Genomic DNA, 14,934 nt, shown 5'->3' with positions numbered 1-14,934 from the left:
TGATGGCTATTTTCTCTAAAATCTAAAATGACAAATGTCAAAGCAGTTTATGATCATTTCATCCCTTTATAAATCCAAGGTCAATTGCTCAATATGGTTTTATGAATATTAAAATTATGTCTTTCCCTCCTTCTAGGCCTTACTATAGCCAAGTGGCTTTTGCCATTTTCATGGAACATATTTTCTAATGTCTCTATTATTACTCTAAATTTGCCATCCCACTTTTCTGCCAATGGGTCCCATATATCACATGCATTGCTCAGAATGCTCTGCCCAGTGGAACAACCATATGTGGAATGTTCTGTACGATGTAGGATCCTCTCTGAGAAAGAGAAACAAAGTTAATATTGCTTCCTACAGAAAATCAGGACTTAAACCTCATTTCTCGTTTGAAACCCTGATAACAGCTGCCAAGTGGAGTTCACAAGCAGTCTCACATCAGTCATGGTTAAATGTAAATAAATCTACCATAAAAATCAGTCAAAACAAAAACCACACCATAACTTTTTTTTTTTTCAGATCACAGGAGCTGAGAAAAAAGCTGAAATTCACAAAATCAAACAATACTGAAATGAATATTTATTTATCAAGTGATGGTATGTTATATATTGTTTGATTTTCTGAATATTTATTGTTTCACCAACAAGGACATCATCACTTTGTGATCCCTGGTAATGACTCACAAAAAAGTAAAAAAACTAAGGGTTTAACCAGTGGCAGAGAATGAGAGTTTGCTGCTCGGTTTTCATAATTCCTTTTATTCCTCACTATCAAAACTCCAATGTGGCAAGAGTAACAATCTATTCAGCTGAAAGAAAACATGCCCCAGATCTCTGTGCAAAGGAGTATCAACTGAGAATCAAGCGGAAGCACTGCCATTGTGGAGGTTTCTGAGATATTCCTCTAAAGGTATCTGAGTTTGCAGGTGCCCTTCTGCCCTCCCTTCTCCCTCTTCTTCCAATGTGGACTTCCTGTCGGCTATGTTGTGATCTGAAATATTTTTGAAGTGACTTTGAGAGTGGAATTCCTACAGGGTGGTGGGAAAGAAGATTAAAAAAAAAAAAAAGAGCATGGTTTCCTGATAATATCCAGAGGTCAAAACTTCAGCTCTGGATCACCTTCCTCTGGAACTCACAAACACGGGAGAATAGCAAATCCTTTCTTGTATAAATCATGACATTTTAGGTCTCTCACTTTCAGATGCATACAATTCCTAATTGAGGCAATAGCCTTCTTATTTATTAAGTGATTTTGAAGCAGGCTGCTGACCCCAGATCAGAAATACAGTTGTCCTAAATTGTTTTTCCAATACTGAGATTCGGTCACATAAAACAGACACAATTTTTAATAACTGGCCCCTTTTTTAATGGAAATATGTATTTCCTAGGTGTTTCAAGCAAAAGGGGAGTGAAGTTTACCAGCCCCATGCAGGTGTCAAACCTAAAAATTTATTCATATTATTTTCAGCAGCCACACAAATGTTTACAAAAATAATTGGGACTCTTGGGGCATGTCACTAGTGAAATAAGATCTTTGTATTTCAATCCCTGTCATTTCAATCAGTGTCTTTCATTAACTACTCCACAGCTATGAGCTTAATCTCTAATGGTTAGCACTGGCAGCAAAGGGGTCCGAGGTAAGGGTATATGCTTAGTCAGGACAAGGATGCATCATATTTCATACAAAAAGGGGACTTGACTTCCTTGGGGAGATATGTGAAGAGGAGAAAGATTCCATTGGACAAAGTTGTTCCCTCGTGTCCTGTCTGGTGCCAGGGAAAATTGGATTAAATAGTTTCTGATGGCTTAATCTAGGCTAAGATTTCAATGATCTGTATTAACTTCCATTAATCATGTAATTATCTTTCCATTTGGTAACCAAATTTGCAGCATTTTAAACTAATGGCTTCTAAGGTCTGTAAAGCCAAAGCTAAAATATGACCTAAAAGGGTCACTCCTTCTCTTGGTTAGATATCAAGTCCTTCTGCTAAGAATTATTTCCTACTTGATGTGCAGAGAGAAACACCTACACCACATCCAAGGCAGAATGGCAATGTATTCTTAATTTGCATAATTCAACATAGGATGCTTTCTAAAGACTCTACAGCTGGCCCAAGGGCAAGTATAAATTATTTAAGATAGGCAGATAAATTTTAAAGTGTTTATTTTTAGATAGAAGAAATATCATCTTATGGAAACTATTTCATTCAGAACAATCAATAATACAGATCAAAAATAATACTCATGTGTTGCCTAGTGGGGAAAAGTATAAAGCCACTCAATAGCATTCATTTGTGTAATTTGAAAAAGAACATGTAAAACTCCATCCTCAAAGGCCTCCATATTTTTTTATTAGGATAGAGAATAAATCAATTTTTTCATGCTAAAGATAATCACTGGTTATATATAGAAAATGTTATACTTTGTATTTTCTGACAGTTCTGCTTGGACAAAAATTAAGTGTGATTTTGTTCCTTGGTCCTTGTTTCAATTAGTGCGTGAATGTGCATCCCCTTTTTCCTGTCATTTCTTATGATTTATTCTTGATGTGAGTTATCCTTACAATGCTGCCAGTATATTTGTTATGAGCTTGGATAGCATGTGCACCCATGACTGGTGGCTACCTTAAAAGTCTAACTTCCCTGAACATCAACCAAGTCTTGTCCATTTAATCTTTACAAACACAGTTACAAAGAAATGTTACAGAGTTGGGAAGGGACCCTGGACCCTGTAATTGGAATAGGCAATGAAAGGTAACAAGCTAGTGTCACATTTAATGAGTTAGTGAAAATCTACTAATTGTCAGAGATGGGAAGACAGAGCTGGTATTAATTGTGGAGCATATTAGAAGCTGAAACTCTTCAACAATGAAAGAAGTGCCTCTTCTTCTCAAGAAAGTTTCCACCTCTCTTCCCATCCAAATATTTTTTTTCACATTTTATTTTTTATTGATTTTTTTAAAAATGTATGACAGCAGCATGCATTACAATTCATATTACACAATAGAGCACAATTTTTCATACCTCTGGTTGTATATAAGATATATTCACATAGATTTGTATCTTCATATGTGTTTTTGGATAACGATATCCATCACATTCCATCATCATTGCGAAACCCCTGCCCCCTCTTTTCCTCTCCCACCCCTCTGCCCTATCTAGAATTCATCTATTCCTCCCATGTTCCCCCTCCCTACCCCACGATGAGTCAGTCACCCTATATCTTAAAAGGCCATCCAAATCTTAAAAGGCCAAGTCTTAAGTGTCAAGTGCCATTTAAAAATATGAGGAACCTTTTATGCTCATATATATAAACCTAGATGTTTCAGATGTGTAGAGCTGGTAAAAACTTAAAGAGGCTCACCTACGTTCTTGTGGTCACACAACAAAACCAGATCAAGTATGAAGTGGAAGGTTTATTATTTCTTATTCTTACGACATACACCCACCTTCTAAATCCACAATGTGACTGAATCCTTTGGGCTTCAGAGTGTCACTTTTCATAACACCATCCCATAAAGGAGGCAAGGCAGGGAAGAAAGAGAGAGAGCACACCTCAAACCCCAAGAAAGTAAATGTAATCCTTTTACTGCTATTGTTTTATATATATCTTCAGAAAATTTGTGAAAAAGTTTTCCTTGATATAACACTACTGGCAGGAGAGGTACTGGTAGCATGTGGGTAAAGAGGAACTGATAAGGACCTTCAGGATTTGGGAACACAGGCATAATCTTTTAAAATGGTTAGCTCTCAGTATTTTCCAGTTGCATTTGAAATTCTATTATTGACTGGCTTATACTGAATTTCATCTGCACATAGACATCAAATTAGAAAATTCCTTAAAGGTGCTTCCTCTGGTTAACAAGAAAAATTGAGTCACCTCTTGCCTTGTGAGGTCCTCATATACATATGCTCCATCATGGCTTTCGAAACTATTTGCTATTTCTAAGTCCTTCTATATACTGGAATCTTCAAAAACTAGAATAGCCTCGATTCTGTGAACCTCCTGGAGATATGCAGAGGTACACTAGTCATTATAGACAGCTTTCTAGCTGAATCATAAAAATGCATTTAACACCATCACACGAGGAATGGGTGAGTCAACAAATATGTAACACGTGTCTAACATCTGCTAGAGAAAATTATGCTTATACTCATTAGGTGCATTCTCCTAAAATATCATCCAAATGTGTCTAGGTCCACATAGAAGGAAAGACTTCTTACTTTAAAAATCAAGTTGAGTGTTAAATCAAGTACAAGAAAAAAAATAACTTCATGGAAATGGAGAGAAGAATATTCATATCAGTTTATATTTATCCTTTATCAGTCAATTAGCAGAAAATAAAAATGCTACTTTTAAAGAATGCTTAGTTTTATAATTATAAATTGTATTATGTCCCCAGAGGATAGAGAAAAGAGTTCTCTACATTTTCCCTTTTCTACCCTTTCAACACTAATGAGGAAATTAGCTTACATGCATTCAACACCCAATATGGTTCTGTACTTAGTTATATGCTTTGCCATACAGCAAAAGCTCTAAATTGCTCACTTACTAAGCTGATCACATGGAGGGCTGAACTACATCCATTAATGAATTATTGTATTGCCTGAGGTCTGCTTACAGCTACCTGATTTTAGAATTAATGACAGAATAAATCTTAAAAGGAAGGCCAATATATTTTAATTTTATGCATATTAACTTTTTGAGCAATATATTATTCTAACACTCATTTTGCTATAAATATCTTATTACTACCAAGTATCAACGGAGTTCAAAAATATCTACCAATATACTTCATATTACAAACTTAAATGAAATTAAAATTTAATTTACACTTTTTAGGATAGAATCACTGTAGCTCATTTAATGGAATAACACTTAACATGAGCAGATGCATGTAACGCTTACTAAACCATGAAAGAGAAGTCATTTAATTTTTTTACTGGAATTGTCATGTACAAACTATAAACTATACGGTAAAACAATTTACCTTTTTTTCCTTTAACTAACAGAAATAGCACCTAAACAAAATAATATGAGTTAAGAAATTTAATCTTGAGAAAAACAGGACATTTATTAAGGGGGAAATCCTCTTTTGTATACACAGTTGTACTTAGACTATCTCCTTTATAAAACAGGTAATATTTAATGTCACAATAAATGTCAGGAGCTGCCCTGGATGCAGATGCCTTTAAGTACTGATGCACCAGGTTCTGAACAATTATTGTGTTCAGGCTGGGACAGTACTGCCAGGTCACAGTAACTTGGGTGTTACCCCAGCTTGGATAACAAAGCATGGCTCCATGAGTAGGTGTCACCCCCCCTGGGGTTGAATTCCACTCACCTATTTCTTTGTAATCTTACCCCTTTGCCCTTTTGGGGATAGAATATTCCATGGAACAGCCTCCCCCAATAAAATCCGAGTTCAAGGCCTGCTCTCTCTCTTTCTTCCCTGCCTTGCCTCCTTTGTGGGAGCTGGGTCAGAGGAAGCATCATAGAACCCAAAGAAAATGGTATTTCTCTGTCTCTGTGATTATTTCATGCCAGCCCAGTTCACCTGGGGTGATCCTTATTGGTTTAGTCATGTGTTATGACAAATAAAAATTTCAAAATGAAGCTAACGTGTAAAATTCACAATATTTAAACAAAGAACATTATTTGTGAGTTTTAGAGATCAACAAAGCTATCTTTTTTTATGATTAAAAGAAAAAGTCCGTTAGAAATTATTTTCTAAAAAGTCTATTAGAAGTTAATCTAAGTTGGGTTTTTAAGAGACAGGGCTTAAGTAATTCCTCTTTTGGCTCATGAGAAATCTAAATGATGTTCTTTTTGCACAAGTAACACAAAACACTACATTTCACAATGGTGGAAGGGAGATAGGATGGGGTGGGTGGAAGGCAAGGGGCAGAAGAATGAATGATTTCCAGGTCCTTTGCAATCTTTATGTAGTACATATTTAAGGGAAAAAAGTTCCAAATAAAATTATTATGTATCTTTGGAAGAGAGAGGTATGGTAACTTTTTTCCATTTACTTTATTTCCTTATATTTTATGGGTTGTGTAAATTGAATTGAAATTTTGTTTCTCTCAAAGTTGTAGTTGACTCTTTCTTCAGGTTTCCTTGGCCTTTTAAAAAATAGTTTATTGAGTTTTGCTTTTGTTTTCAAGTTTATCTTATTTTCAACAGTATATTAGGGGAAAGCTAGAGCTTCAACAATTTAAGGCAAAGAGTTAAGAAGTAATATATATATCTCTCATCTTGTCTAAATGCAAATGGTCCAGATTGGGGGGGGGCAGATCTCTTTTCTATGCCCATTTAGAGTCCCAGTTCCCAACCAACCCATTGATTCCCCTTCCCTTAGGACAGTGTCAACATGCATGTGGTTAAAGCCAGGTTGGTGCCTATCTGGGCTCCATGCAGATGTGAAAGGGTCATCAGAGGCAGTGATGTATCACTCCACCCACATTCCATTCCTAAGAACCTATATTACATGACTTAATCTAATTGCAAAGGGAACTGAAAAATGGAATCAAGCTAGACAGTCATGTATCCTATAATTCTACTATGTGAAATAGGTAAAAATTAATTTTATAGATATCTAGCCATCTCAACCATGACATGAAACATGAAGATATAATATAACCTCAATGTTTCCAATATAAAAAAAATGGAAAATTGCTGATTAGACTGTGCTATTATTATTTCTTCTGTTTCTCATTTATTATGGTATGTCACCCCTTGTGTTTTGTGATTTTTGATTTTGAGTTTATGTTCTTATTCTATGACAACATACGATTTAGATCTTGTGAGAAAATGATTTTGTGGGTATGTTTTGAGACCTAGGTTGAAACCTAATTCTTTCAAACATGAAATGTGTTTGTTTCAGCCTACCATCCCTAAAAAAAACTTTTTAGCAAAAGTATTTGCTTACATTCTAGTTGGCTATTATTGGCAAATTTCTGTGTTGGTTTCTTCTGGACAGTGCAATTGTTACTACTCTAAGATTATAACTCTTCTGGGTTTCACCTTGACTCACCCCTGGGCTTTATCTGTTAGTGACATACTCCCTGAAGCTGTCAGAGTGGAGATCTGATGGACTGACAGAGACTATAATGTTTCATGGTACCACTTTTCCCTTACATTGTAGTTAGAGTTAATTTCCAGCCTCTACAGCTTCCTTTGTGAAAGCTTTGCAATGCATTTAAATTTAGGAAGTGATTGTTGTTTTATATTTTAACCAGAATAATTTTTTTAAAAATATTTTATTGGGAAGATTGAGATATCTGGTCCCAAAGACCACTTTATTTGACAATCATGAAAATGATTCAAGGGATCATCAAAAAAACATGAGAGTTGGAATCACACAGCAAGTGTAACTAACCCTTGAGTCTTATCTGTTGTGTGTATACAGAGCTCTGATTTCTTAATCTGTAAAATGGAGAGAACAATAACCATCTTACCAACTCAGTGAGTTATGATGATGATCAATAGCAGAGTTCTGCAAACTCTCAAACAACATTATGAGCTGGAATACCAAGAGGAACCCCATAAGTGTAGAACATGCACATGTCAATAGGTACAGACATGTCAAAATGCAATGGTTTACAAAAGCCTTTTTCTTGATATCTTCCACAGACACTTCCCCTGCTGAGCGGCCCCTCTAGTTATTGGTTTCACCTGTGAACAGTTCACTGCCACTGCTGACTTCACGGAATATCTTCTTTGTACTTCCATCTGCATTTTATGTGAACTCTGGAGCGATTATTTGCTAATATCAACAGTGGTGCATAGTCTCGGAACATTTATAGCTCCCCTGCTTGGCTTAATGTTTCTTACTTGGTACCATAATATTATTAATAGTCACAGGGTACAATAAAAGAAAATTAAGTGTTTATTTTGTTTAGGCTTTAGCCACTTTACCTACAGCCTTTTTCCATTACATTTGCACATAAATGAGCATATGCTACATTTTTTAGATGCAAATCAGGTTTTAACTTTGCTAATCATATAGTTTCCTTTCTGGTAGTCTTCCAGGCCAGTTTCAGCATTACTCCAGATGAATGTATATTATAGCAAATGAAGAAATGGCCATGTGGTAGATGTTTGCCCTTTTGTGATTACTAATAGCTGTTTTTGCAGAAGAACTATAGTTTAAAATCCAGTGTTATTCCAAGCATCCCTTTGAAATTCCATGAGCATTTCTGTTAAGTTTTAGACTGAAGTCTACTATCTGATTCCAAATAAATTACTAATAAAAAGTTGGGAACAATTGCCAGGAAATATGTAATCAAAGGCATGAGAAACACTTCAAATTAAATATACTGGGACCAAATTTTGGCATTAAAGAGGCCTCACATCTCAGTATGAGACATGTAAGTGGGTGTCCAAGGTCAACACAATGAGTTTATTCCATGTTGTTTGCTTTCTCCACCACCTCCTAAGTAATGTCCTTCTAAATGAAGTGTTTGCTCTGTCTTGAAAAGACAAATTAATATTTTACATGGCAAGAGCTCCTTTATTCCTTGGTGGGATATTTCTAACTTGATTTATAGGATGGCGTTTAAATGTTTAAAAGCTTTTGTAAGGCAGGCTTTCCATCGATTAAAGAATTCAGTTTCCCTTGAGGTTCTTGCATCAGATATTATCTCAGAAGGCTTACTTCCAAGGATTTATAATCCAATCTCTTCCTCATGTTAACCATATATTTCAGTGAGCATCCCATTGGACCATGCTTGGGGATTTCAACCCAGCATCAACATGTGGAGTGACTCCAAATAGCACAGTTGAGCCTGCATTTTCCATCTCCCCATCATTGGATTCATGGTTGTACAGACCGGCCTGCTCACCTGGCAATATGTATGAGACCTCTGGGGCTTCAAGAAATATCTCACAGTTTCAACAAACAGATTATCCTGAATGAGAAGGCAGACAAAATTCCAAGAAAATCTATATAAAATGAACTAACATTAAATCCAATGTGTATAACTCAGAAAAATGTGAATTAACTTCTATACAAAATATAGTGTAAAAGACAGTTTTCCCCAATACTCCATTTCAATCTTTACTGCAACCTTTTATGGAGGCATTATGAGGATGCAGATTTTACTGCTGAAGGAATTGCGTCACAGAGATGTGAGGTACTGGCATAGAATGCAAACCCTAGTCTTTCCTGGCTCCAGGCCCAAGTTCTTTCTTCTTCACCAGGCCATTGGCCATCCAGAAACACCAGGTGAAGCCAAGCCCAAGCTCTGCTGTCTTCCCTTCTTCCAGTCACACAAAACTCTCCCTTTTTATCATGCCTCTTGGTTTTGGAATCCTCTCAATAACCGGCATAGACACTAGCACCCCTGCTACTCTTCCTCCAAAAGCTACCAAGATCAACAGAACACAAACTGTTTGGGAGGACTCTCTCTGGTAGGAACTTCAGCTTTCCCACTTCTATCTCAAAATTCAGTTGTCAAATGCCATATCAATCCCCTTCGAACTGATAATTTATATTAGGGTTTGATTTTATGCCTTGCTTTCAACAGAAAGGTATTTTTCAATGCAGTGACATTTCCTCAAACTTTCAGTGTACTTTTTCTCCTTCTTTAAAGTACCCCAAGTGCTATTAGAATAGCTATACTAACTAAAGTCTCCCACGGTTTTGCCTTCTCCCTGACAAGTGCCTCACACTCTGTGTTTCAGTCAGCTTTTTCACTGCTGTGACAAAACAAACAAACAAACAAAAAAAGATAAGAACAATTTTAGAGGAGGAAAAGTTTGAGGTCTCACAATTTCAGAGGTCTTAGTCCATAGACAGCTCCATTCCTCCAGGCGCCACGTGAGGCTGAATATCATGGTGGAAGAGTGTGGTGGAGGGAAGCAGCTCACATGATGATTAGGAAGAAGAGAGAGACTCTACTCACCAGATATAAAATATATACCCCAAAGTCATGGCCACCCAATGACCCACCTCCTCCAGCCACACCCTACCCACCTTCAGTTAATCCCTGATTGAGTTAGCCAATCTTGTAACCCAATCATTCACTTCTGAATGTTCTTGTATTGTCTCACATATGAGCTTTTGGAGGACAACTAATATCTAAACCACAACACTCCTGGAAAGGAGAAGTCCTATCTTCTTGAACAGCCTTATATCTTGATAATTTTCAGTCCAACCCTCACCCCACATTCTAGGACATTTTATAGGATTTTTGAAGAGTTCACTTACTTCTAATTCATCGATCAACCTCTACTCATCCTTTTAGCCTCGGCATATAAATGCCATATTGACCTTGACTGGGCCACCTAACAAATGTCTTTTTCTGTGCCCATTTCATACTTTGCTAGAGATATGCTCACAGACCTGAGGAACTCTTTGCTCACATGTCTGTCTCCACATAATGCTGCAAGATGGACAGGATTTTCATCTTATTCCCAGCATCCACAGTAGTCCCTAGGTGTACAAGCACTCAGCAAATATTTGTTGAATCAATGAATGAAACAATGTGTAAATATATTCATGGGGAGGACAAATCTGAGACACGGGAAGAAAGAGAAGAGGAGGTAAAAACTTGGGTGCCACTTGTCATTGCCATCAGGTTTTTTTGGGTTCAACTTTTAGTTTAAGAAAAGATCATGGGGTTTAGACCCCTTTTAAAAATTAATTTAGTTTTTTATGTAATTTTTTAATTTATATATGATAGCAGAATGCATTACAATTCTTATTACATATATAGAGCACAATTTTTATATCTCTGGTTGTATATAAAGTATATTCACACCAATTCGTGTCTTCATACATGTACTTTGGGTAAATGATGTTCATCACATTCCACCATCCTTGCTAACCCCCTGCCTGTCCCTTCCCCTCCAAACCCTCTTCCCTATCTAGAGATTGTCGATTCCTCCCATGCTCCTGCTCCCTATCCCACTATGAATCAGCCTCCTTATATCAAAGAAAACATTTGGCATTTGGTTTTTTGGGATTGGCTAACTTCACTTAGCATTATCTTCTCTAACTCCACCCATTTACCTGCAAATGCCATGATTTTATTCTCTTTTATTGCTGAGTAATATTCCATTGTGTATACATGCCACATTTTTTTTAATCCATTCATCTATTGAAGGGCGTCTAGGTTAGTTCCACAGTTTAGCTATTATGAATTGCTGCTATAAGCATTGATGTGGCTTAACACTTATACCAGTGTGGCATGGGCCTCTCAGGAAATTTGATGTTTTCATCTTCAAGATGGGGTTAATTATAAAGTCAGATTGCACTATAAAGTACTCATGAATACTCATAAATACTCAGAGTAGGACCTGATATACAGAAAGCACCACAGTACCACTACTGTTGCCAAATGCTCACCATCATGGTCATCACCATCATCCTCAAGGCCTGCCCCAGGTAACTCAGAATCACCATTACTGATACTGAAATCAGTTCAACTCAATTTTCAGCTATTTACTTTTTTTTTTCTCAAAGGTTAGAGTCCTCTCAAGTTACACCAAATCCTCTGTCCACATTCCCACCCTTCCCTGTGGGGGCATGTCCACCCAATCATGGCCTCCAATAGCCACTCTACTCCTGTGAAGTGAGTAGCTCACAGGCAGTTTATGCAGAGAACCATTTGAATTTATCATAGCTTACAATGAGTGCTTTCTGAAGACCAGAGCCTATGCTGGGAAAGGGAAAATAACTTAGTGTTCATGATGAGTAAATTTAACTGTGTAAATATCTGGAGATAGTTATTAATAGAGCAACATTAAAAAGGACTGTAGTTACAGTCCCTGCAAACCTGGTCTGTCTTTGAAGGAACCTGGTTCTGGAGCCATTACCAGTTTCTGCCATCAGGGGGTGTGAGTACCTGGGAAGAAGGGGCAAATCCAGCAGGCAGGGAAAATCTCCAGCTGGGGCTGGGGGTGATAATCACATATTCAGATGCTGCCTTTGGGGGCTGCTGACATTGTTTCATGCAGGCACCGATGCTTCAGCCATAAGGTTAATAAGATTTCCTCTGAGATTATTCCCTGAGCTAAGCTCCTCCTCTGTCAACTGATTACCTAAGCTATTATTGATTCTATTCTCCTTCTCTTCTTCCTCTCTGACCCTTGGCCAAGTGCTTTCCACTCACCTCATCAGGGCTTCCTCTGCAGTGCCTGGAAGTTGATGGGAGCCACCCCTGCCTCACCCGATAGATAACTACCATTCCTAAGTCTCAAGCTTGGAAGACTGCAAATTAGGTCTTAGTTTGAAGTTTTTAATTTTGGTTAACAGACTTTTTTATTCTTTCTTTCTGACTTCAACTTAGTGTTCATGATGAGTAAATTTAACTATGTAAATATCTGGAGATAGTTATTAATAGAGCAACATTAAAAAAATCTGCAAAGATAACATCCCCCACATTGAAGAAAAATGGTGCACTTTTTTATTTTTCTCATCTAAATAGTTGTGAGTCAATGGTCTTTGTTCAATGGATTTATTTGTACTATGGCTATTTTGTAAGGAATGATTTATTATTATTATCTATCACTTTTATAGGTCCTACTCTGTCATCTTGCCTTTAAGAGCTGGGTTCTCTTGGGTTCAAATCATGACCAATTCATTTCTTATACTCCTCTTTTCACCTAGGTAAGTTCATCTGCAGTCACCTCCCAAAATCTTCTCCAGGCCCCAAACTCATATTTACTGACCAGCAAAAATATATTCAATTCCCACTGAATTCTGAAATATTTCCCCGGACTCTGAACACCACCTAGAAAGTACTCTACCTTCTGGGTGGACATTCTTATGTAATGATACCCCCAACTACCCGGTCTTCTAGGCTACCAGCTACTCTACGAATCTTCCTTCCTCGCTGTCCAATAGATAACAAATCCTCCTCTTGCTACCTTAGAAACCTCCTTCATGCGCTAGGTTGCTTATTTTAGTGACTCCTGATTGGTCACTGCCTTGATCCAGAACTTATCTTTTTATTTAAATAATTGTCTGCAAACCGCTTTCCATGCTAATAACTTCTTATCACTGCAACCAGTCTTATCTTCTTAAAACTCCCTCATTAAAAATTTTATTAGTTTGTTATTGGTTACAGAAGTAGTTGTGAAAGTTAGTTTTTGAAGCAATACATATGTTAATTGACTTAATGTAGCCATTTCATAATCTATACATGTAAAAATAATTAAGTACATCATAAATATATACAATTATTTGTCAATTTAAAAATTGAATGAATAATTTAAAATTACCTCATTCTTAGCCACAAGGAAAAAAACTGGTAGGATTGAGATAATTTCAAATTATTTATTATTATTTTTAAAAGGAGCCTAAATTCTTGATTTCTCAGAAAAACCTCTAGATTGTTAGATATTGGCAAGGGATTACAAAAATTTAAAACCAGATGCTAGCTGAATTAAACATATCTGCATTTGAATGCCTCTCATGGCCCCAAAGTGTGCAACTATAGTTCTATTTCTTACTCAAGACCAAGTCCAATGGCTATTCCTCAATGTTTGATTTCACTCCCAACCCCCAATACACATGCCTGCACACACAAAGGCCCATGCACAAGCTTAGTCACACTATGACACTTTCTTAAAATTTATGTACTAACATTTATTTCAATACAACATTTCCATAAATCACCTCTCACACATCATTAGAAGCTCAAGAGCAGAAACTGGGTCTTGCATACTTTTTTTTTTGTGTGTGGTTTACCAATGTATAGCACTCAACAAATACCTGTTGAAAGATGGAAGAAAAGAAGATTGAACAAATGCAGGCAAATTCTCCTCTTAGGACATGGCATAATGAATTTTTGTTCTACATATCATAACTTCCCTTATTTGGACTTCCTCAATGACATGTTAGATTTCTCACCATGAAACTCAAGATTTCAGCCACACTTTCCACAGATGTACAGAAAACTGCTGAGCCAAGGAAGCCAATATAAACACAGGAAGTATTTGGATAAGGCAGTATTATCTTGGCCCCACTTTCAACAGGGAAATGATGCGAGTGATTCATGACAATGACTAAAGGCATCAGTATTCCCTTATCATAACTCCAGGTAATCTTTCACATGCATACAATTAATCACAGCATTCAGAAAAGGGAAGATTTATGCATCAAACCAAGAGCCAACTGTCTCCCACTTATTTAATAATAAAACCCCAGAAAATCAGAAAAATTAAACTATAAAAATCATTTCTTTACTGTTCTTGAAAAAGATGAAATCAAACCAGAAAATTCCTCCTTTCTCCTGAAGTAGTCCAGCCTCATAGTCCTACCTGGAACTTAAAGACAGTCAAATACAAAGCTAAAGCCGTGTGTGTGTGTGTGTGTGTGTGTGTGTGTGTGTGTGTGTGTGTACACACACACAAACAGAGATGTCTTTTTTTAAAGAAGTATTGGGATTGAACCCAGGACTTTGTACATATTATTCAAATGCTCTACCACTGAGCTATATTCCCAACTCTTCAAATAAATTTAACATGGGGTATCTTGAGCCCTGACAGGTCTTTCCTAAGAAGAAAAATTTGTTGTTGATGTCATCCTTCAATTTACACTCTCTGTCTGAATAAAACTTGTTGCAGTGTAGAGTGTAAAGTCAGGTCCCTTTCATCTTTTATCAAGCATTAAGAAATGAGGAAAAAATAAAACACTTTGAGATAATTGCAGTTTTCTTCAATTATACAATATGACTTCATAACCTGTAAGGCTTTTCATTAACCAGGTTTCATCAGTTCTAATCTGGCTGCCCTCACCTTGGAGGGTGGTGCCAGTGTAATTAAAGCTGCCAATTCTGCTGACAGCATTCTCCAGATTCCAGACCCCTCCTCAATGGTAGATAAGATATCAAGCTGCAAGTGGTGGACTTAGATACTGCTTTGCCTTTGCTTTTTAGTAGAGGAGCTAATCACCATGCTTTTAATTTACTCTTCATACATTCTT

General features: G+C 36.8%; 1 protein-coding gene across 3 annotated transcripts in view; it reads right to left on the bottom strand.

The window, feature by feature from the left end:
- The window catches only part of Nckap5 (NCK associated protein 5), a 910,861-nt gene that overhangs the window by 730,268 nt on the left and 165,659 nt on the right, over positions 1-14,934 (bottom strand). The window lies entirely within an intron of this gene.

This window comes from Ictidomys tridecemlineatus, chromosome 7 (assembly GCF_052094955.1).
Source record: "Ictidomys tridecemlineatus isolate mIctTri1 chromosome 7, mIctTri1.hap1, whole genome shotgun sequence".
Lineage (NCBI taxonomy): Eukaryota > Metazoa > Chordata > Mammalia > Rodentia > Sciuridae > Ictidomys > Ictidomys tridecemlineatus.
Note: the sequence above shows the minus strand (reverse complement) of the source record. Positions and strands in the feature narration are given on the sequence as shown.